Below are 25,128 nucleotides of genomic sequence, written 5' to 3'. Positions count from 1 at the left end.
AATCCAAGGTCATCTATTGGTGGTGCAGCTTGAGTGCAGGATTCTATCTCAGGTTGTTGTTGTTTTTGTTTTGTTTTTTAAATAGTTGTCAAGTAATGGTAAATCAATAGCAGAGGAGGGGATGATTAAATATTCTGTCTTTGACTAATGGCATGTCGGCAAACGCATCTCGTGGTCTTGAAGTCTCACATACTACTACCCCTGGCCAGCATCAAACAAATACATTTCAAGCAGAGCATGTACTACCTGCAATCATAGCACCAGCCAAGAATGGGGCTAAAGGTGCAGCAGATCTGGCTGCATATAAAGTGCTCCATCTATCTCCAATTAAAAGATGGCATCGATTCAGGCCCATTGGTATGCATGGGAAAGTGTCACGTGAGTGAGAGGTGTTCTCCCTCAGAAGGAAAACAATTGCCCGCTCGAGCAAACCAAGCACCTTTGTGCGCACCATCTTTGTACAAATTCATAAAATTACAATTACGGTACATTTGCCATTCTGAGGGTGGGAACTATGGATAAAGGGAGATTAAGGGGAGCAACGTGGTAAACAAAGATAATCCAAATGCTCAATAATGCAACCCATCTCTCTCTCAGAGGAGATAACGCTATATATTTGTTGACACTTATTAACAAATGATCCAGGGAGCTGGAATATTATCCAGCTATGAATTCATGTTGCACTGCATTTGCATCCTCACATGGTGTAATGTTCCATATTTACTGTTGGAGGCAAAACGTTTCATAAAATATGGCTAAATTGTCTCAATTTGGGCGTCTGTGAAATATACTCTCTGGTCTAATTTACCCAGGATAATGATCATTTCCTAAAAGCAATTAGGCCGGTGATGCTATTAAACATGCACTTTACATCACCATCAGCACTTGAGTCAGTCACAGGTTTCCATCTGTGTGTGTGTTTGTATTGTGATTCTCTCCATTGCGCCCAATCATAATGTACATTTATTAGTGTCAAGTAATGGCAACAAGCATTTAATGGATATGTGCTTCTAAATCATGAATTGTTCAGGGTTCCACGACAGTGCTAATACTTCAGCCGTCACATTACACAGGATGGGATAAATATGGAAGAATCAGTAACATAATTAATAATATTACCAGGGATTTTTAGATTATGGTATAAGCATGTATACACAGCCTGCTGTGTTATTAATACCCATCAAAGATTTGTTTACTGTATATGCTTATCTTTTGATTAAATAATTACTTGAAAGCCTACTTGTATTACTTAAATCATAATAGTTTTGAGTTCAATCATGCGTGACATCAAAGTCAAGAATAGGGTGTATCCTGCTGCTCACACAAAGTCAATTGGGATAGAATCCAGACCAACCCTAATGAGGACACGATAGTGTTCATTTTATCAACGTTATTGCTGTTGGGTTAATGTTACGTTATAACTATAATTTACTTTTTTTTTTAACCATTCACCGTGAATCCACCTCCTGTCTGTCCCATGTGTGTGTGCATGTTGCACTCGTTAGCTGCAGATTTGAAAGTGAGGGGGGTATCACTGTGTGTCACATGGCAGTGTGACAGCAGAGCCAAGATTTTACAAAATCATCAAATGTTCGTCCCGTTTTTGTTCATGAACTAAAACGTCCATAGATTTTAGTCCAGTTTTTATTAAGTGAAGTATGATTTTGTCTCGTCTTCATTAGTAGACCAAAATGCATACTGATTTAGTCCCAGTTATTGTTTATTAATGAGTGTTTTAGTCTAGTCTAGTTTTGTGTTGACAAAATTATTTTTGTTTAGTTTTCGTTGACGAAATTAACACTAAGACATATAATAACGCATAATAGAAAATGGATGTGGAACATTTGAATAGCTTTTAGGCCATACTGTAGGTGTAGGACTTACATCCCAACCTATGTAGAGTCATAGCTCACGTTAATTTAAAATTTGTCAAACACTGTGCCGCAGTCTGTGTTTAAGTGCCAGGCAAAAGGAATGATGAAGCATCAAACAGATATTTCACGGTAATGACCCACCTGCTCAGTGCTGCATCTAACCCGCTGCTCATGTTTCCCCAAGCAAAGTGTTGCACCTGACTTTCATCGCCTTGCTCACATCAGCATCAGAAGCCTTGATGGAGAGTGGAATGGCGGCTACCTGCAACCACTCAGCATGTCACAGTCTGCTGCCTGCCTTGTGTGGGCCAACATGCTGAGTGAGAACCTGAGGTGAATCGAGGGGATATCAATAGTATTAAGTTGAAGCAGTATGGAAGGGTTCTGACAGAGCATGGAACAAATGCCACATGAGCCTTTTTAAATGTAGTTTTTCAACCCAACTCATTACAGTACCTTGATAATGGGTATGCCCAACAAACAATTCAATCCACATCCAGAATATTCCTTAAAAACTAAATTAGCATAGCCACTGTCTATAGTAAAAGATAAAATCATTACTTTTAAAAAGCTGTGTGAGCGTGAGTTGTGCCTTACCTCATTTATCTCACTTTTTAACATTTCTAAGTGTAAAAAGAAGTGAACCAATGTTAAATTCATCCATCCATTCTCTGTACTGGTTTTCCTCACATGAGTTGTGCTGGAGCCTATCTCAACTGACTTTGGGCAAGAGGCAGGGTACACCCTGAACTGGTAGCCAGCCAATCACAGGCCCCATATAGACAAAGTAATGTAGAGTAAATTGGTTCAATTAATGATTACCTTATTAATTGTTAATTATTAAATTAATAATGAATTGACTCATTAATTGAAGGAGACTCAAATTTACTATTACACTTAATTTTGAGCCAAGCCTGTGGAGCACCACATCTATTTTTGATAATTTTATCAGAATAACAAATGATAACCTCGTTAAATCAGTCATTAAAATGAAAGTTGTACCCTTTATCAATTTTCTGAGTTCTTTGTTCATCTTAGAGGTTAATATAAATTGATAAAACACACACACGCAGTACACAATCAGGTTTTGATTTTGTGCACGTTTATTTTCTAATCTATTTGGGAAAATCTACTTGGAACTTAAAATAAGCAAAACTCTAACTACTGTAATTGGATAAATAAACAAGAACTAAAACGATAAAATAATCAAAGAAAAAAACAAACAAGAAAAGAAAAACGTTCTTAAACGATGTGATGGAACTTCCTAATCAGACAAACATGAGACCCAAAATTTAACCTAATTGCTTAACCCAATTGGATGCATCAATTTGTACAATCTGGTTAATGTTTGCAAAGTTGCACTTTTCGATGGTCTCAGTTTGGCCCAATAAGCGGAGACATGTTCCTGGATTGGATGTTCGGCCAAGCCCGTTCATTGAAGAACAGATGAAAAAGGTTCAGTTCAGGAGACAGATGAGCAAGATCAGGATGGGCAGGAGCCTCACGGCTGGACTGCTGCTGGCAATCCTTCGGGGGTCAATCTGCCGGCTGGAGAGGGTTCGTTTGTTTTGGTTTCCGAGTGCCTTTGTTGGCAAAGCCCTACGATCCATTGAGCCTGGCAAAGTCCAAAGCAGCGTGTTTCGCTGGGCCTGTCGTGGAGCAATGGCAAGCCGTGAGGAAGTCGCGTGTAGCGGTCAAGCTTTCTGCCAGCAGCCGTGCGAGATGAAGAGAAAAAGGGAGAGCCAAAGAGCAAGAGGAGCCAGGAGTGGAATTCAGAGCAAAGAGGAGCCAAAAGGAAAGAGGAAGTAGCGGCAGGGGCACACGGGTCTTATACTCGTGTTGCCCCACCCTTGCTCCAGGGGTCTTGTCTCTGTGTCTTAGGTTTCAGAGCTGGTGGGAATTTACCAGCTTTGTTGGACTTTGGTCATCATCAGGTTGAATTTGGATCCCATGCTAGACGAGATTCTAAGGTAAAAATTCAATCAATGCAAACATGTACAGTTGGACACATCAAAATAAATGTTATCTCAGGTTTACAACTGTTAAACGTGCACACAAATGAATAGTTAAGTGAGGAATATGCCACAACATTTCAAAAATGGCATACACATAACATCTCATAATTCATTGTTCTGTTCCAAAATAAGACACTCAGTCAGGTTTCTGATTTTTTTTCTTTTTCTCTCATGTCAGTCAGTCTTCTGAATTCAGAGCTGGGTAGAGCTGTTTGTGGAGGAGAGAGAGACCGTCTCTTGGTCACCGACCCCCACTGTGTCGTGTCCAGAACAAAGAAATTAAGTTCCTTTGTCCTTGATGACGTTGTTAAACTTAAAACCGGCCGTTAGTCCTTACACAGCCATTCACATCTACAAACAATTTACACTCTTCAATGAACCTAACATGCATTTTTTTGGAATATGGGTGGAAACTGGAGTAACCAGAGAAACCCCACGCGGCACCTGGAGAAAATTCACAGTCACACAGTAAGACCGAATTTGAACCCAAGACCTCTGCACTGTGAGGTGGATATGCTACCCACGCCATGCCACCCAAGGTTAAAGCTGCTTAATGCAGGTAATTGTTATTTCGAATCGCTATTGCCACTTGTGGCCAAAAAATAAAACTGCACACTCATTTTGCGTCATCTTTACGTACACAATGCACGCATGATATCACATCCGCAGACAGAGGGCAGAAAATTTGAACCCAAATAAAGTCTGAAAACTATTGGCCAGAGCCTTGCAGGAGTAGACATGTTGAATGGCTAAGGTGTTAATATGCTAATTAAAAGAAGTTTGAGCCATAAATTATCAAATGAAAAAAAAAATATATATAGGCATGAGCCGGATATCCGTACAACACGAGTATCCGGTACAGATAATCCGGTACAGATAATTCATGCTTTATTTTTTCCTCCGTGCCGTGAGCCAGTAGTCGCACACAGACCCCGCTCCGCTCCGCCCCCCCCCCCCCGCCCCCACACTCCCCCAAACACCACAGAGCACAATTAGAGTGCTTCTAATTCTGCCAGGCAGTTTGAGCTTCATGACGCAAGGTTTTAAGTCTCTCCTTAATTTTCTTCAACTCACTCGCATTTCGGTTTATATGTTTGTCAAAGTTACTTGGTGAATTTGTTTTGTTACATAACATATTAGTATGCAGGCTGTGCTTTTAACAAGCACTCTGTGGCTGGCTGCTTTTCGGTGCTAATTAAACACCCACGCAGCAGTCACTCTGTCACTCTGTCTCTCTGTCTCTGTCTCTGTCTCTCTCTCAAACTGTTCAGTAAATATTGATACACATAAATGTTTCTAAGTTTATAAAAAAACTTGTCTCTTGTTTGAAAAATAATTACTTTTGTGATCAAAAACACTGATTTGAATTTCAATTAAGCTGTTTTGCCAATAGTTTTCAAATAAACAAAAATTCTAGCAACTTTTGATCAATCCATATCAATTTCTCTCTTTATTTTACCATTTATTTTAAGTGTGAAATTGAAAAAAAAAACCTACCAAATCGATATAAGCCCACTTATTTCCGGCCAAACGACGCCCACTTCCGGTTTAGACCACGTCCCCTCCGAATACAGATACAGATATTTTAGATGGTTGAACAGATACAGATAGTGGTGTACTTGCTCATCTCTAATGTTATATGTGAGCTCACTAGACTAAACATGACATTCTGATCAACTCATTCATTGACAATTCAGTAAAAAGGGATATTTGACGTCTATAGTCGTCAATGGACGTTTGTGGAATACGAGTTATGAAGCAAAATCCAGCCATTTTTATTAATATCAGGAAGCGGCCATTTTGCCACTTGCTGTTGACTGAAGATGACATTCCAGTTGCTCAGGGCTCAGGTAACGACCAATCACACCTCACCTGTTTTCTGAAGCTGAGTTGACCTGAGCAACTGTGATGTAATTTTCACTCGACAGCAAGTGGCAAAATGGCAGCCTTCAGATACTGATAAAAACGGCTGGATTTTGCTGTTCAACGCATATTCCACTTACGCAACATTAACCAGAGTAACCCATTTAGACTAGTGGGGCAGCATAGAACATATTGTCAATAATTTTTGGGCTGGTTGGCTTCCCATTTAAACCACTTATATTTTGATTCTGTTGGATCCACACATTTTTGCATCGCATCTCTACACATTGAAACTGTGAACATCCGCATCTCATGTATCTCTCTATCATATTAACAGGGAGTCCTGGAGGTACGATGTACGCGACCTACAACGTTTCCACTTTTACAACGCACGTGCCTCGTAAGCAGCGGCTTATTTTTCGTTAATTTCCCACAGCAATCGCGTTATTTAAAGTTGTATTGTTGTTACCTCCAGCAATGGGCATCCATCGAGCAGGTCGGCTTGCCGTCATGCGTGTCACATTTCCGTGTTTAGTTTCCATTAGCTCCGCTTTCCCGCAAAAAATGTTTGTGCTAAAACACAAAATATTGGTTTCGGTATCTTCCGGGTGCCGCAAATATGTTTTTTTTTTAATTACTGTACAAAGTATTTTGATGTAAATATCGACTTAAACGGTGAAATGCAGCTTAGTCAAAATGTGGATTATATCGCCAGCGTAGGAGCAGAACTCGTTCGTAACTCGAGAACTCCTTGTATTGTATCTTATTTTGTTGTTCTATTTTTATTTTCACACGTCTTGAGACTCACTGGGGTAGTAACCTTGTACCTCTGGTGTTATATTTCGTGCCAAATCACATGTAAATGTGCGGAGGTGGTTATTTTACAAAAATATTGCTGGTCCATCGTTTGTCAGGGCCTTGGGCACCCGTCCGTTATCGCTTTCGTCACCACTATTTTAAGACCGGCAGACAGAGGTAGGCATTCCGTCAGTCCGTCATTCGTTAATAAAATGTCAATGACGGACCAATGTCCACTTCTGGAAATGTGTGTGTTGCTATAACAATACGATTCCTTACATCATTGAATCAGTTATTAAGTGTGACGATAAACAATGACTGTACAAAACTCCCACTACTCAATATATACAAGACTTGCGACCCTATACTGCAAGTCAAGCTTCTTCCATTTCAGCCAACACACTGAAAAACCTTAACAAACATTATAATTTGATGTGTACACCCTCTCACAAGTCAACCCTCTACCATCAAAATAATGTACCCTAGGACCCGGATTGTCCAAGGTTTTGTGTTAATCAATGAAATAGTTTCTGTGTATATTTTCCCAGCAAACGTTGCACATGTATAATACATGATTTTATGTTGTTAGGTGGGTGCGCTGAGAACATTTGATATGAACCCAAACAAAGAAGAAACCATAAACTGCAAATTAATGAAACATGAACAACTATCTCTGTGCTGCAAAAGTGTATTTTCTCTTTCAGGCCCTGTGCACTTTGGGCATGATGTCTTCATTGATTATTTAAATCTCTCGACACTGTGGCAGCATTTGTGAAGGTTTAATGGTCGTTAATGTACTTTGTCTTTTGTAATACAAAAGGTCACCAGATTAGAGAGACTCGTCTGCCTTCTGTAATAAAATAATGTTTACATGGGCACATTAGTATCCAGGCAGCTGATATCATGGGACATTCCAGCAATAAAAGTTAACAGGGCAAATTTGACAGGAGAACTCTCAAGGGCTTGACAAATTAAACTTTTAGCCAGTGACATATTCTTACAGACAAGACAAGTGACAAACAAGTTAACGTTCATCCAACCTGACAGATGCTCTATTTAAAAAGCACTGTATCAAAGTGTGAGGACACCGGTCATGATATGTCAAAAGAAATGCCATATTTAATTTAGAGTCCCTACTTAGTGCCTAACTTTCTGCACAGATCAAGTATTATTTTCCAACTTTAATGTATCCAAAATGTTTACAGTCCTTTAAGCATGCATTATTAAATGTTTAAACTATGTCGATGCTTACAGACTGTCATCTAGTTTGCTCATCTGACTTTTTTAAAAATAATTGAAAAAGTGACGTAATAGACAGACAACAGACGCCACACAGAACTAAATAGAATTTTGAAAATTATATGTTGGGATAGCGGAGGCAGATTCATTTTATGCTTTTGACAGACTGTTTTGTGGAAACAGAAATATGGCTTTATTTCAACGCTCTGTTGTCACAGTGATCACACACGCCCATTGTGTTTGTGTCATGTATGACAGCTGGAGTGACAGAGACAAACAGGGGCAAACAATCTTTGAACAGTGAGAATCAACATATTGATAAAAAGTGAGACGTCTTTTGTATGTTGCCAACATTTTTACCAAATGGATGCTTTGACAGGAAACAATATTTTGAAAAGCATCAACTCCTTGTCATTCCATCCATCCATTTTTTTCCCTTTAAAAAAAAAAAAAAATCACTTATCCTCATCACTGTTGCAGGTTACGTTGTATCCTATCCTTGCTGACTTTGGGTGGGGAACACCCTGGATTTGTCACCCGTCAATACAAACACACATACACATTACTGTATTATTATTGCTACTAGGGATGTTCAATACCACTTTTTTTTAGACCGATACCAATACTCAAATTACAGTACTCATGATACCGATACCAAAAGTGCCAATCCCCCCCCCCCCCCAAAAAAAAAACTATGACAGATGTAACGAATATTGCCCGTCACCCTAATTTTTTTCCCTTTTTGCCTTTTTCAACATTTCCCCCTGGGGAATGTGTGTGTGTCCCTTAACCCTGTGTTTTCTCAATCCAACCAGAGACAGTTCAAAAAGGAAAACTCTTTGAACTTCCCTCCAGCAGGGAATGAATTTCCTTTTTACAACCCACAGGAAACGCATAACTCAGCGCCTACCGAGATCTAAGAGCCTGTTTAGCAAGCAGACCAGCGATAAGACTGCTTATCAGTCCCCAGACCACTTTCTTTTTTTCTTCCCCAAGAGCTCAGTATTGTTCATTCGGTAATTTTACCGATTTTACATGTCATCATCATTGCTTTTTATTTTATTTAATTTTTTTACATTTTGGATGTGGGTGAGTACGTGCGTGTGCATGTGCGTGGGGGTGTGCGTGTGTGTGTGTGAGTGTGTACTCATTAGTAGAGAATAGTTCCTTTGCGCGCTGGTTTTAAAACTGTGTCAGCAGGGGGGCCGGGCCGTAGCCCCGCCCTTTCTGTGCGCATGAAGCAGACTTGGTCGACTAAGACCAAGCTTTTGGGATAGTATTTGACACTTTTTTGATCAGAATTGACAAGCCAGATGTTTCATTTATCTTTCTGAACACATTTCAAACATTACCGCGATCATAAAGTTATTGACTCCGCTAAGCTTACTAATTAGCTAAACTTAGGTGGCTACAGAAATTACACACATCATTCATTTGAGATAGACATACAGGTTGTGTACAAAGATAAACAACAGGAGTTACTTGATGTCAGTCAAGTACATAGAGTCCGTGTATGTCCCGAATTATGTAGACTTCAAATTAATTAGGAGCGGCAGGATTCTTGAGGATAACCGATAGTGACCGCTGGAGGGCAATGTTGTACCATTTTACTTCCCAGGGGCATTGTTTCCATAGAACACTTGGCTAATTCCTGTGGATAGACCAGACCATAAAAGATGGTCTGAGGACTGCTTATCAGACAGGATTTCAGGTCTGTCGGAGCTGTGATATGCATTTCCTGGGAGTTATAAAACAAAGTCCAGTCCATGCTGGAGGGAAACTCAAAGAGTCCTTTTGAACTGAAAACACAGAGTTAAGACACGCAAAAAACGGGAAATGTTTAAAAAGGCAAATAAAATGGAAAAATTGAGGGTGACAGGCAATATTCATTACACCAGTATTGATATCCGTTGCGAGTACTGATACCGTGAAATGTGTCGTGGATACTGATACCTGGTATCGGTACTCGCCCATCCCTAATTGCTACAGTTCATAATAATTGCTCTTAAAAACTGCTGCATACTAAAAAATAAACACATTTACGTCATATTTCTTTAAAACATGATATCTTACCTTGGATGACCTCTGTGGTAAAGTCACTCCTGAGGGCTAGAAACAGCCTTAAAGACAGGGGACAGAGCTCTGTACAGTGCAGCCAGATCTGATCTCAGGAGAGAAATCAGAGCAGCTAAGGGGGAGTACAAGAAGAAGATTGAGTCCCACTTCGAGGACAACAATGCTCGGGGTGTGTGGTGTGCGATCCACCATCTGACCAGCTACAGGGGCACCTCGCCAGCTGCTGCTACCCATTTTGATTCCTTGCTCACAGAGGAACTCAACCACTTCTTCACTCGCTTTGAGTCACCCTCTGCTGCCGCATTAAAGTCCGGTCAACGACCCATCAGCCCACAACGTCTGTCTTTCTAGCAACATCGGGTGAGACGAGCATTGATGGCAGTCAACCCTAAAAAAGCTATTGGCCCGGATGGTGTACTGGGCAAAGTCCTTCGTGGTTGTGCTGATCAGCTGACAGGCGTTCTGACTGAACTCCTCCCTCTCTCAGGCTGTGGTCCCGTCCTGTTTAAAGGCAGCTACCATCATCCCGGTGCCCAATAAGTCCACTATCACGGACTTCGGAGACTACAGGCCTGTGGCACATCTGTAGTGATGAAGTGCTTCGAGAGGCTTGTTCTCCAGCACCTCAAGTCCAGCTTTCCAAGAGACTTTGACCCTCACCAATTTGCCTACAGCACAAACCGGTGTCCTGAGGATGCCATCTCCACTGTTCTCCACACAGCCTTTAAACCATCTGGAGCACCCGGACACCTACGTATTTGTGCATTACAGTTCAGCTTTCAATACCATCATTCCTAACATCCTGGTAGTGAAGCTGACTGGACTGGAATTCTCCCCCCACATGTGCTTCTGAATCAAAGACTTCCTGTCAAAACGCCCGCAGGTGGTCAGGTGGGTCAGTGCTACTCATTCACTCTGACACCCAGCACAGGCTCCCCCCAGGGGTATGTGTTGAGCCCCCTCCTGTACACCTCGGACTGCACTCCCATCCACCCCTCCAACACCATCATCCAGTTCGCCGATTACAGCGCGGTGATGGGCTTGGTCACAAGGGGTGACGAGTCGAATTACCGAGAGGAAATACAGGTGCTGTCGGAGTGGTGCGTACAAAATAACCTGGCTCTGAACCCTACCAAGAATAAGGAGATAGATGATCGTAGACTTCAGGAGGCGAGAGGAGGTTTATGATCCTTTGATAATCAAAGGAGCACCTGAGGAGCACCTTCAAGTTCCTGGGAACTTACTTGCAGGCGGACCACAAGTGGACAACTAACACCTCAGCACTGACTATAAAGGCGCAGCAGATACTCCACTTTCTGCGGGTGCTGCGGAGGCATCATCTCGAGGAGAGACTGCTGGTGTCCTTCTACAGGGCCACCATTGAGTCAGTGCTGGCGTACTCCATCACGGTGTGGTTTGCTGCTTGCTCAGGATCAGACAGAAAGACTCTGCAGAGGGTCATCAGATCTGCAGAACAGATCATCGGATGCCCTCTGCCCCCCTTGGAGAACATTGCCAGCTCCCGCTGCCTAGGCAGAGCACAGGGGATCACTGCTGACTCCTCCCACCCTGGTCACTCGCTGCTGGAACTGCTGCCATCAGGGAAGCATTTCAGGTCCCTGAGGTGCAGAACCAACAGACTGAAAATAGTTTTTATCCGTATGCTGTCAGGACACTAAACTCCTCCCTCTGACTATTGCTGCTATTTACATTCTAAGTGCAATATATCTGCTAAACCTCACACACTGATAAATTACTACGTGGCAATATTCTTGCATTACAATTGTCCAATATATTTATGTACAAAATATATATACACTTGTCTTATATTTGTATAGTTTTCTACACCTACAATGTATAATACTTCATTACCGACGTGCAATACTTTGTACACTTATGCTCTTTGACCATTTCTATGCTCTTTTTACATTTATCTTTTTATTATTATTTTTTTTTTATGTTTGCACTGTTATTTTTTAATGATATGACCACCGTTTGCAGTGGTAGCTGCTGTAATCTCGTCATGCTATGTGTATGATGACAATAAATGTTTCTGATTCTGATTAATACACAGCTGTTCGGGGACTCCTATTGGCTTGTTTCTTTATTTTTTGACTAGGGCTTTGTTGCTTTAACAGATGCGAGTTTACAGCTTTTCAATTGTATCTAACATTTATCTTCATCCCGCGAGCTAAAAGTAAATTAAACGTTTAACTCACTTTTAACAGAGAAGTTTAAATGTGCACTTGTCATTTCCTAATGATTACAGTATATGGCAACACTTGTCTAAAGCTGCTGGACTCACTGATAAAAAACACTTTTTCAGGCTTCAGGCCCTTCCAACAATGCCACCCACTGTCAGAAACATATTAAAGTTGATTGGGGAAGAGCAAGCCTGTGGTTCAGAGACATTAGCCACATACACACCAGCCTTGGCATAAAGCACTTCTTATATAATGTCCATTTTTTCTTCTAGCCACTGGGCCTTGGCTCTTGTTTACCCCCTGAGCATAGAGGGAGAAGAATGGAGGATGAGAAAATACCAGGTAAACACTGAAATAATTAGTAAAAGGCTGTCGACCAACAGCCAGTGAAAGACATGATACACGATGTGTGTGCATTTTGGGACCGGAAGGAGAGTACGCTGGCCCATTTTGGATGGCGCTTTGCCAGTGAATATGTTTCTTTTTAGTTTATTTTAAAATGGTTTACTCTCGTGGCCGAAATTGGGACCTGGGCTTTCATTTATCTCAGTGCAATTAGCTCTTGCTGGCTACGTCCAAGCTGTCGCCCTTTTTTGTGCCAGTCAGCTGGCTAGCTCCCTCAGCTTGCTAGCTATAGCTCTCATCAGAATTTGATGGCTCAGGCAGACAACCCTCGCAATGCTGTGTTTGTCTTGCGCCATCTTCGACTCTTTTCCATCTGCCGTGTGGTGATTGTTTCTGTTTCACTTTCTCCCATTTATCTGTCATGGCCGACATCCACCTCCAGTGTTGGCTTCTTTGCGGACACCAGCTTCAGTTGTGGCGCTGCTCTGTACATCCGTACAGTTCCTCCACTGCATTTTCATCTCTGAGGGGGACTCCCCCTTTCCTCGTCCCAACTGCGTCTACTTTAGCTGGAAACTTGTCCACGATTTCGCCAGGATGGATGACGTCCCGTCTGCGGCATGTACACTAACAACATACTCACTCTTAATGTTATTTTGTTCTTTTATACAATGTATACTGTAACGTGTGTTTGACTGCCCTGAGCTGTTCAATATATATATTTTTTATTATTACTATTATTATTGTGGGAATGCTGAAAAGTATTCCCACAAAGGCAGCAATCCATTTCGTTCCATTGTCATTAGCCAATCAAACTGCCTTCTTTCCATTTCGTTCCAATTCATTAGCCAATCATACTGCCTCCTTGTCCATTGTCATTAGACAACCAAAATGCTTTCTTTGCATTGTCGTTCGCCAATCAAAGGCGTTAGCCACAGGACATCTTATCACTCCCATCTCGCGAGCAGACTACTGTATAAACTCTACGTATCTGTACAGATTAGACATACAACTCATAGGCAATAAGTATATAGATCATGCTGTTTATACTAAGTGCCGTCTCAAATGTTCTCCAATTTTGATACTGTAAATGTATAGGATCGTATGCCGAGATGCGTTTCTTGGAAGTGGTAATACGGTGGCCTCGTGGCATCGAAGTGAAGCGACTCCTGTGCAAACATAAAGGTAAAGCTAAATTGAATAAAGTATATTTTAAATGTTCTACTTTTAGTACGTTTTGCATGACCAAATATACATTGCATTGCATTACACGTATTTTTTCAACATTTTATTTCCAGTAAAGTTTTTTTAAATTCATTTTATTTTAATTCAACAAACAACATACATCAATCCATTAAAGAGTTGAAAGTACAAGCTATGGTTTGATACTTTAGATGTTCTACAGTACCATACTTAATTACAGTATTGTTTGCGTTATTTGTGGACACAACTTCAATTCAAACATAAATCAATTATTTGTCTTCTTACAACTTTCCGCAAAATTAGAATTATAGTTTTATCTGCATCTGTAAAAGAGGTTCACAAATGCCATTGTTATTGTGTGAATCTGATACATCTAAGAATAAGGGAATACAAACAGGTTACACCACACAGTGGCGTTGTCCACACGTTTTGAAAGGTATGCATTGTTAGGAGACAATTTTAAAAGTTGCATATTTTAAAAACAATATAGCTTTTTATAATTGCATCTCTTAGTCCTCAGCTGACGTTGGAGAGTTGAAAATAAAATTAAAAATCCCCTTTTTTTCTCTCTTCTTCCCCCTTTATTTTTCAGCTCCATATACAGTAGAACAATGTTCCGTTATCCTCACCACATCTAATACATGTATCAGGTGTATTCGGGTAAAACCTATTATGTTTTTCAGGAGTTATATACACTCCATTATCCAATTATATTGCAATAGTTTGAGCCATGTGTTGGCTGTCTGTTTTTGGGCTTTTACACAAATTGACTGCCATTGTTCCACTGTAAACTGTAAATTCTTCCCCCAAATCATTACTCAATGCATTGCATTGCAAACTTTCTGTTGAGGATTTGACTAGCCTGTTATAAAATTTAGAAATAATGCCTCATCCAAAAGGGTCTTTAATTAGACCTTCCTCCGGTAATGACAAAGGTGGGGTGTGCATGTTTCCCCCTTGTTCTGCCATTATGAAACTTCTGAGTTGCAAAAATATATATATATTTTTTTAAAGTTTCTGGGGAATACCAAATTTAGATACCAGATCTTGAAAAGAAAAAAAATTCCCATTTTGGTTATCAAAAATAGACCTTATTTGCCCCACCCCATTATCAGCCCAGATTTTAAAGCCACCATCTACTCTACCCGGCGTAAAATACTTATTTCCCCAAATCGGGCTGAAATGGGAGAAGGAAGAGGATTCTTTCATATATTTCCTAACCACTAGCCATACAACTATTGTATTTTTTACAATAGGATTACTCACATTTGTTTTAAGCTTTTTAGGTACATTAGAGTACATATAAAAAGGCATCGGATCTTTCAAAGAGCATAACTCGCATTTTGTTCTCTGTGTAATAAAACATCGAAAATCTCAATTGAGCCGCCCAGTAGTACCACAATATGTTGGGACATTGGATCCCACCCCTGTCATAAGGTAAATACAGGAGAGATAAACTGAGCCTGGACCGTCTATTTTTCCATAAAAAATTAATGAACATTGATTTAATCTTGGAAAAAAAGTAGTTTGGAGGCAGGGGGATATTCTGAAATAAATATAAAAGTTTGGGTAGCACATTAATTTTTAAAATGTTGACTCTGCACATCAAGGAAATAGGCAGAGCTGACTATCTATCAAAATACTTGGATATGGATGTTATTACTGGGTTATAATTTGTGGCTACAATATCTTCCAACAAAGGAACAATTTCAATTCCCAAATAAGTAAATGTATTCACTGATTTAAAATTACTCACACATTCAGGTGGGACCAATCTTCTATCTTTGGTATTTAAAAGCAATAAGGAGGATTTTTTTTATTATTTATTTTATAACCAAAACTATTATCAAATTTAATTATAACATCTTTTTTTGTTTTGTCTTTGTTTTTTGAGAGAGCTCAGTATTGTTCATCCGGCAATCTTACCGATTCGACAAGTCATCATCATTGCTCTCTCTCTTTTTTTTTTGTACAGTATGTGCGTGAGTATGTGTGCATATGTGCGTGCGTGTGAGCGTGTGCTCATTAATTCACCTAAAACCTATTAAAAATCCCATACCGTTCACCTAAACCAAATACTTCAGAATCCAGCTAGAGTCGTGAGGTTGTCAGGAGACCCGAGGAAGGATCAAAGAAAATAAAGAAAAGTGAAATCCAGCACCAACCAGACATCACCTACTCCCCATCGGGTTACCAACCAGAATCTTTCACCAACCCCAGAAATCTAAATTCCAACAATTTAGGGAGACCTCAAGAGATCAAAGGAAGGAAGGATAGATGAGTGATATCCACAGACATCAGTCTCTACCGGTTCAGCGACCAGAGGAAGAAGCACATTGTGTTTGAATTTCGGTCGATGCTGGTGTGGTGGATCTGGCATGCATGAAAACATTCACCAAAGAGGGGAGCTGTCGACGCTGGCCAGGACAGAGCATGTACAACCCCCCAAGGCCCTCCAGGGCCACCGGCCGGAGAGCAAACCCAGGAGCCGGGAGCACCCCCCACCCCAACACGACCCGCGCCCCAAGCTCAACGCAGCAGAACGGGGCACAGCAGGCCCACCAGGCACTCCATACATACATATATATATATATATATATATAAACATACATACATTGATTGATTTTCATATCTCAATTAAAAATGACTCATTACTTCGTCTGGCCTGCAGGCAAAAATGCTGCAAAAATTATCCTCCTGAAGGCACACAGCTCCTTTGCTTTTCCCAGCCCTGTCTGCGTAGGAATGTGTGTTTGCGCATGCAGTCAATTTCACAGTAGAAAAGTCCTTTACGCAAATAGGTAGATCGCTACGCAGCCTTTTTACGTCGCTGTATTATTCCAATGCGAACGTACGTTCGCACAGTGCATTTGTGAATTCAAAACACACTTAGTGCACAGCAAAACTGTAAGATGACGCCACTCTGGAGAATGTAAAACTATTTTCACGCCTTACTTTTGAGGAAAATGTCATCTTTTTTTTTCTTAAAGAGCTCAGTATTGTTCATTCGGTAATGTCATCACCATTGCTCTTTTTTTTTTTTTTTTGTATGTGGGTGAGTATGTGTATGTGTATGTGCGTGTGTGCGTGCGTGCGAGTGTGTGTATATTCGTTAGTTCACCAGAAACCTATTAAAAAAATCCCATACCGTTCACCTAAACTGAACACCGCCGTCAGGAGACCCAAGGAAGGACCAAAGAAAAGAAAGGAAAGTGAAATCCAGCACCGACCAGACACCACCCACCGTCTGGCCACCAACCAAAGTTCTTCACCAACCCCAGAAACATCTAAATTCCAACAAATCAGGGAGACCTCAAGAGACCAAAGGAGAGACTGAGGAAAGGAAGGAAGGACAAACGAAGCAGAATGAGATCCATAGACACCAGCCTCCACCGATTCAATGACCTGAGGAAGAAGCAGATTGTGTCTGAGTTTCGATTTTGTGAGGAATTAGGCTGTTTTACAGGGAGATATTCACTTTATTACATTCTTTCTGGGCGTCCAGGCGTGTTTGAAATTGTCCGTTTTTCGTTGTGCGGCAAATGGGAGGCAGTGCACTGCAACGTTTACTGTGGCTGGCAGAGACAGTTGTTCAGTAACCAGAAGGTCGGCTGTTCGATCCCCGCTTTCCCCAAGTCATGTATTGTTGTGTCCTTGGGTAAGGCACTTCACACACATTGCCTCCAGTGCTACTCACACTGGTGTATAGAAGGTGCGAATGTTTGGTGGTGGTCGGAAGGGCCTTAGGCGCACACTGGCAGCCACGCTTCCGTCAGCTTGCCCCAGGGCAGCTGTGGTTACTTATAAGTAGGTTACCGCCACCACGGTGTGAATGTGTGAGTGCATGAATAATGTGGCCGTTCCATTGTACAGGGTCTTTGAGGATCTGATTAGATAGAAAAGCGCTATATAAATATGATGCATTATTATTATTATTATTTATTATTTAACCTTACAATGGTTCACAGTTAAATTCCTTAAATGTTTAATGACATACCATTTCAGAGTCACATCTTATCTTCCTTTGATTCCGACTGCATTATTAGAAGTCTGGCACACACTTACTGCTAGACTCGGTTTGACAGAGCCATCACTTTAGCTCCATTACTCTCTGTCTGCTCCTTCTACCAATAATGCCACTGCATCCATTGAGCGTGATCTTAATGGAAAATGATATGCTTGTTGGCCGCTGAGTGTAGCTGTACTGCAGTGACCCATATCATGTTAAAAGGAAATGGAGGAAGGAAAGGGTAGCAGAAAATGCAGCAGCTTCTCCTTTTACATGTATTCAATCTGATTACAGTGCTATTCTTTGGCAGAATTTGAATAGATAACTGGATTTGTGAATACATGATGTTGTGTGACTTTATGGAGAATTCAAAAGTGCTGTAATGGCACTTGTTCCCCTATGAAGCAGGACATTAAACTCTTATTTGAAGTATAACACCAAGAGAAGCAAAGCAATCAATGATAAGCAGCAAATAATATGCCAAGTTACTTGACCTAATTCAAGTAAGGTTGTTGTCCTTGGTTGTCACGAGGATTAGATTTCCAACATCCCAAAAGATTTGAAAAACAGCAGGTGCAAATTGCCATTGACAAAATGTCACCGTGACTGCTCCTTTTTTTTTATAATCAATTTCACTATTTTGACCTGCTATTATGTTCAATTATTTTATGTCGCTGATGCAGCAATTGCCATCACATCTGCACACTCTGTGGAGGACAAACTAGACCAAGTTTTACTGTTCCACCTTTGACATGTACAGAACATCGACAGTCTTGTGTCCAAACGTTTTGTAAGAAAATGTTTCATTTGCGAATAATCCTTGGAGGTTTAAAAATGTTATATTAATTGTACCCTGGAAAAGTACAATGGTGCTTATTAAAACTATTTTAGGATGAAATGTACTCATGGGGACCTTCTGGCACTGTGCGGCTTGTTGACTACTCATTCATATTCAGCAATTGTGTGAAGCGTGAAGGACAATACAAAGGTACAGGGGGGTGGAGACAAATCAAAAATGGTACCTCATTTATCAATGAATTAGATCAGTATTCTATTTTACTTGCTCTTTAATGTTCTGGTTGATTGGGACTAACTTTCACAGTGGACTTCAGGGAAAGGCGGGGTATGACCTGGGCTGGTGGGCAGTCAAGGGACACAGTTAAACTGAAACTGTGCTGTCTGGTGTAGTGAGTGAATATGTGGAGCTTGCTGCTTTATTATTTGTCATCTAAGTATGGAAACCAATAAGAAGCCCTCATTCTACTCTATGCGGGTCATTTTGGGGCTATAGTACACAAACGTCTGATAGATACAAGAATATAAACAGGAAGAAGGTTTGCTGTCCTGTAACAACGAGGGAGTGATTAAATGTTAAGTGGAGATGTCAAACGATTAAATGTTTTAATCAGATTAATCACATCTTAGAATTTTTATTAATCACGATTAAAAGTTTATTTAAAAAAGGCTTTTTTTTATCAACATTTTTTGTCTGTTTTCAACAGATTTGTGAATAATAATGAAATTTAGCTATATTCTAATGCTAATTGCTGCAAAACGGAAACAGATAGAAATATACTTTTTTTTCCTGATGAAAGAAGAGACTCTAATCTTTGCCTTGCAAAATTGTCAAAATTCAGTAAAGCAGCCGGGAGCAAAGGTGGTTGCTTCAGTGAAAATGGCTGGGAGTGAATGAGTTAAAAGCACAACCTGAGTTTATTTTTGCTTGAGCAAAAAAATAAATGTCTTTAGGTGTTATACTATCTGAACCAAAGATGTGTCTGTTAAGTCAAGGGGTCAAGGTGTTCAGATGACACACTGTGATAATGACATTCAAGTGTGATCACAGCATATTAACTCATCCGTGTATCTTAAATGTAATGTTGTGGCACTATGAAGGGAAAATAACCATGGTTTGATATGTCCTCATGTAACCTCTTATATAAGGATATGTTGTTGTCCTGAACTGTTGTACGAATCCAGTTGCCCAACAATTTGTAAATAAAGGGCGAAATCAGCCTGGGAGTGAATACCTTGTTTATAGTACAGCCTTCCCTGCTTCGCAAACATGTTTTCGAGAGTGTCTGGGAGAGGGCTTGGACAGCCCGGTTTCTCACGCTCACAACTTTTTGTTAACGAATAAAAGACGGAGCAGCACACGGCCCGGGTGGAGTCAGCTGTGGAACACGTACGATTGCCCAGCCGTTTTGCAGCTCGCTTCACCCGGACCGTAGGCTCCCTGGTCTAGTGTCAAGGTAAGCGCTGATGATGATCATATTATGCTGCTTAACGTTGTAGTGTATTGATTGCTGTTTGCGGGGAATAAAATACACCATTATTCTAGCAAATCGAGTTGTGATGATTGCTGTTTGCGGGGAATAAAAGGTACAATCATTCTACCAAAGCACAGGTGTTGATTACTGTCTGCGGGGAATAAAACGTACGATTATTCTAGCACAGTATAAAAGTGTTTATTGCTGTTTGCGGGGAATAAAAGGCACAGTTATTCTAGCAAAGCATATCAGTCTCTGTGTATTCATTGTTGCCGCCGACCACTCACGCTCCTGCATAAAAATATAAAGGTGAAGTAGTGTTTTCCACAAAACACGCTATTACTAAGCACACGCTACATCACATACTGTAATACAAAAGAGGAGCCAGATACAGAGATTTTGCACGGGATTTATTACCATGGCAAAAAATTACAATTAGCCACTCACCCAGACACACAGAGGGCAATTAATCTTAAGAACTCTTTGCAAAGTGAACTGTACAAGCCTTTATTACGTTCTTAGGCTCTTCATACAGTGTACTGTATCACTTTTATTAATCCATAAAAAGATGGAGTGTCAGGTTACTGGAGAAAGAGTGTATGGGGGATAATAAAGACGAAAAATTTTGTATGTTGAAAGGCGGGCTCGCTCCCATTCCTTTGAATGTAACCAATGCGGTGCGTACGCCGCTAATGTATATTTTTTTACCAAAAGCTTTGCTAGTTCATTCACAGGTGCAAATTAAAATTATAATTAAGGTTAAATATTGTTTGTAAAAACACAATATGTGAATTGTAAATATACTGTACTGTATTTATATCGCTTGGCTGCGCGTGGTGGGCTCAGGCTGTTGTGTCTTGTTCGCTTATAACCCGGAAATGTATTTATTTATTTTTTTACCTGTGTCAAAGTTTTCGTACATTTTAATTGGCTATGAATTGTGATGTCACTACATTGTGCAACTGCGATTCAAATTTTGCCACATAACCATTGGCCAAGACTCGTCAACTCGTGAAATTTCCACACTGCGCAAGTGCTGAGTGAGTTCCGTGTGCAGCTGCCCTAAGGTAAAGGTTAATGTGCTTATATGCTGGTTTTAGCAGACTGAGGTCTCATAACTTTCATTTCAACAGAGTGTATTTGCTGTGTTCACAGTGTTGAGAAGACACATTGTTTCTCATGAATGTCCAATGCATTTCATATGTAAAATAATACACATTAATAAGCCCCCCAAAAAACTTAAAAAATAATAATACATAAAATAAATTTTAAAAACTTTTTGCAAGAGGAGTTAGATATATATATTTTTTTATTTTGTCGCTCATATTATGCATCAGAGCTGCTGAAGTGAGACACCTGATGTCAAGATTTATTGAGATACTCGCCTGCTGGTCGGTTAAACTATAGAAAATTGAAGATAACAAAAGTTTCTACAGAAAACCAAATGCTTAATGCTGCACCATGTATTAACTATATTTAATACAAACATCGCTCACATAAGTGTGAGTGTGAAGATTAACACAGGCCTGACGTGCCGTGGTGAAGATGCTCATGCACTGAGGTTCAGGAGCAAAAATCTCATTAACGAGGTCAAATTTATATTTTATTTGGCTATTATTTTGCAAATATGTATTTTCCATTGTTAAGTGAAATAATGATTTTTAATTGAAGTTGATAGCAACACACTTCACAGCAGTGAACTCAAATAACAACTCAGGGGAGCGCTTCCAAATTGAGGCAGGCGGGCATTCATTCTCCCTCAGCACCTCTACCCCTGTTGACGATTTGTTTCCGATGGGTAAAAGTCAGTTTGCAACCCAACATTTGCATCGGACATCAACTCACCTTCGCACAGCACTGTGAGTGCATGCGATAAAATGATGAGTGAACACAGATTCCTAGTTTGCTGTAGGTACATTATTTAAGTTTGGCTTTCGTTCCATGAATACGAGTACTCAAACTGACTATTTTATCTGAACGTAAGCTTACACTGAGCATACTTTTGCACAGTTCAAAATGTTTTGTTACAAACAGAAATAAAATGACATGTTCGCTGTAGCAGCTCATTGATTAAAAAAAAAAATGCAACAGTTATTTTATTCTGTAAAAGACGGTCAAAATGGCTCTTTGACCACTGATTTAGATGAACATTGGCTTTAGTGATACAAAGCTAAGAAATCAAGCTATATTCAGAATGCTTAAATAATGATCTACTGCCGGTATTGTGCATAGCTTGAGCTAATAAATAAATATGCTCAATGGGTCCAGCTAATGTCACACTAAACAAACAGAAAAATAATCTCAGATAGTCAAACATCAATTTAAATATGAAACATAAAGAGGATGGCTCCAATAATTGAAATACTGCTGGTTCAATTGAAAATGCATATATAGTTAGTTTGTTTGTTTGTTTATTGGACATATAAACAAGTAGCAGAAAATAAATTATTTAAAAAAAGAAAAAACTTGTAGTGTCATCAGTCACGGTTTGCATGTTCTAAAGGGAGTAGGAATAACTTATCTAGTCTTATCCCTTATTCTTGGTATGTTTTGACTTATTTCATACAATTTGATACAATAATAGGTTAATATATTTTAAATGAAAGAAAACAATTATAAACCTGCTCATGTATACAACTGCACTTTGACGTGCGTACATTTGCCAGCAGCATATGTACATGAAATTCATGTATACACTGCGCCAAGCGATGGAACATCAATCAATCCATTTTACCTCATTAGTGTGACAGTGTGACATAATACAAGAGAAAAATATTAAACAGAAGACGCCTAAAGCGGGGGGGGGATTAAAGGCTATGACTATCACATGGAAGAAATAGTACAATCTGGAGGGCGGCAGATAAGCCACTACTACGCAAAACTTTATTTCACCATGGCAAAATTGAACCATTGTTATAGAAACACAGAACCAAGGACACAATGGCAAAAACAAAAACACAATCGAACTGACTTTGTTAAATTTAAGGATACGTGTAATGCTTGAGAAACAACACCAAATAAATAAATAAATGAACAATGTCAAAATGAAATTAAGACTACTGAATAGAAAAACCTAAACTCAAATATGTTAACAGAGTCGAAGCAGAAGGACGATGCCCAGAACTGCACAAGATTAGAAAGATAATGGACATACTGTTGTACAGAGGGAGAGGAGGGGCTGGAGAACTCACCACCAAGTTGACTGTGCTCTCATGTCTGTCCTCAGTCAGGTCCGCCTTTCTTGTATAAAAGCAGTCAGATTTTGGACCTTGGTCCACATACAAGGCGCACCTCACTATTAGGCGCACCCTTGATTTTTGAGAAAATTTAAGCCATTTAAATTGCGCCTTATAGTCGTGAAAATACAGTAGTATACTGTATAGGTACACTCCACTAAATGTATACACTTTGATTTGGGTGCTGCCTGCACATCAAAAACAGAGTGTTGCATATGGGCAAAAAGCAAGTTATTGTGTATTTGAGAGAAGATGGAAAATTGCTCAGAGTCATTACAAAATGTCTATAGCCAGCATGAGCACTGGAAAATGAATATTGTGCGTTTGTCCTTTTTGCACACTAAAGTATAGGTCAGGCCAAGTTCAATTCAAAGTCTAAACAGCCGTCACAACAATTGATACATTCAAAATAAAAGGTAGATAAGTTATTCCTTTTTTCTTTTTCTTTTAAGAGCTCAGTATTGTTCATTCGGTAATGTCATCATCATTGCTCTTTTTAAAAAAATGTTTTATTATTATTTATTTATTTTTGTATGTGGGTGAGTATGTGCATATGTGCGTGCGTGCGAGTGTGTGTGTATTCGTTAGTTCAGCAAAAACCTATTAAAAAAAATCCCATACCGTTCACCTAAACCGAACACCGCCGTCAGGAGACCTGAGGAAGGACCAAAGAAAATAAAGGAAATCCAGCACCGACCAGACACCACCCACCGGGCCACCAACCAGAGTTCTTCACCAACCCCAGAAACATCTAAATTCCAACAAATCAGGGAGACCTCAAGAGACCAAAGGAGAGACTGAGGAAAGGAAGGAAGGACAGACGAAGCGAAGTGAGATCCACAGACACCAGCCTCCACCGATTCAATGACCTGAGGAAGAAGCAGATTGTGTGTGAGTTTCGATAGATGTTGGTGTGGTGGATCTGGCATGCATGAAAATCTCCACCAAAGAGGGGAGCCGTCGACCCCTGCCAGGACAGAGCAAGCACAACACCTCAGGGCCCCCCAGGCCGCGGCAGCGCCAAAGGACGACCCCCGGGCCCCGTCAGGGCCACCGGCCGGAGAGCAAACCCAGGAGCAGGAGCGCCCCCCACCCCAACACGGCCCGTGCCCCCAACCCAACTCAGCAGGATGGGGCACTGCAGGCCCGCCAGGCACCCCACCGGTCCACAGCCCCCGCTCCCCCCACCACCCACATCCACCCCCGCCATCCACCCCAACCCAGCCCAGCCGCCCCCAGACACCCCCCCCCCCCCAACAAAGCCGCCCCGACCCCACCCCGACCAACCAGCAGCTCCCCAGCCCCCGACCCCCAGCTCCCGGGGACCCCCAGCTCCCGGAGACCCCCCGCACCCAGGCTACGGCGCCGAAGAGGGGCCGGACAGCGGAGCGGAGAGGGCACCCGCGCCCACCCCACCCCCCGCCGCGTGGAGGGACGGAACACTGGGGGCAGAAGGGGAGATGGGGGCACCGGAGGACGGTCGGCACCCCCGAACCCCAGGCCCAGCGGCGAGAGGCCCCGGTCGTCACTCCAGCGTTCTTAGTGAAAGTTAACCCCTGTTATTGAGTCCGCCAGCTCGCCGACTGGCGAACTCTACCCCTAAACCTTGAATGTGACCCCACCCAGTGTATATACAAGTGTGTGTGTGTGTGTGTGTGGTGCATTAAAATTTGGAGCAGGTGAACCGGAGCAGGGGGAAATGATATCCCCACGCTCCGATCCACCCGCCTCCCAGGCATGTCAGTGAGTGTATGTGGTGCATTAAAAAAATAAATACATAAGTCATTCCTATCCACATACAGTATTGCTTGTTTTGCTTTTATTTTAAAGTGAACTCTTGAGGCGGGTTGCATACAAGACTATCATGAAGGGTTGTGGCATCTGGCTTGACTAGCTAACATTGGCCGTGAGTTATCTCCGTGTCACTGGACCGCAGCTTCGACAGTCCAAAATATGTAATTCGGCGGTCCGTGGTGAAAAAACGAGTGGACAGCCG

This window comes from Leptonotus elevatus, chromosome 2 (genome assembly GCF_054856555.1).
Source record: "Leptonotus elevatus isolate MCC_2025b chromosome 2, RoL_Lele_1.0, whole genome shotgun sequence".
Classification (NCBI taxonomy): domain Eukaryota; kingdom Metazoa; phylum Chordata; class Actinopteri; order Syngnathiformes; family Syngnathidae; genus Leptonotus; species Leptonotus elevatus.
This window is presented reverse-complemented; position numbering follows the sequence as displayed.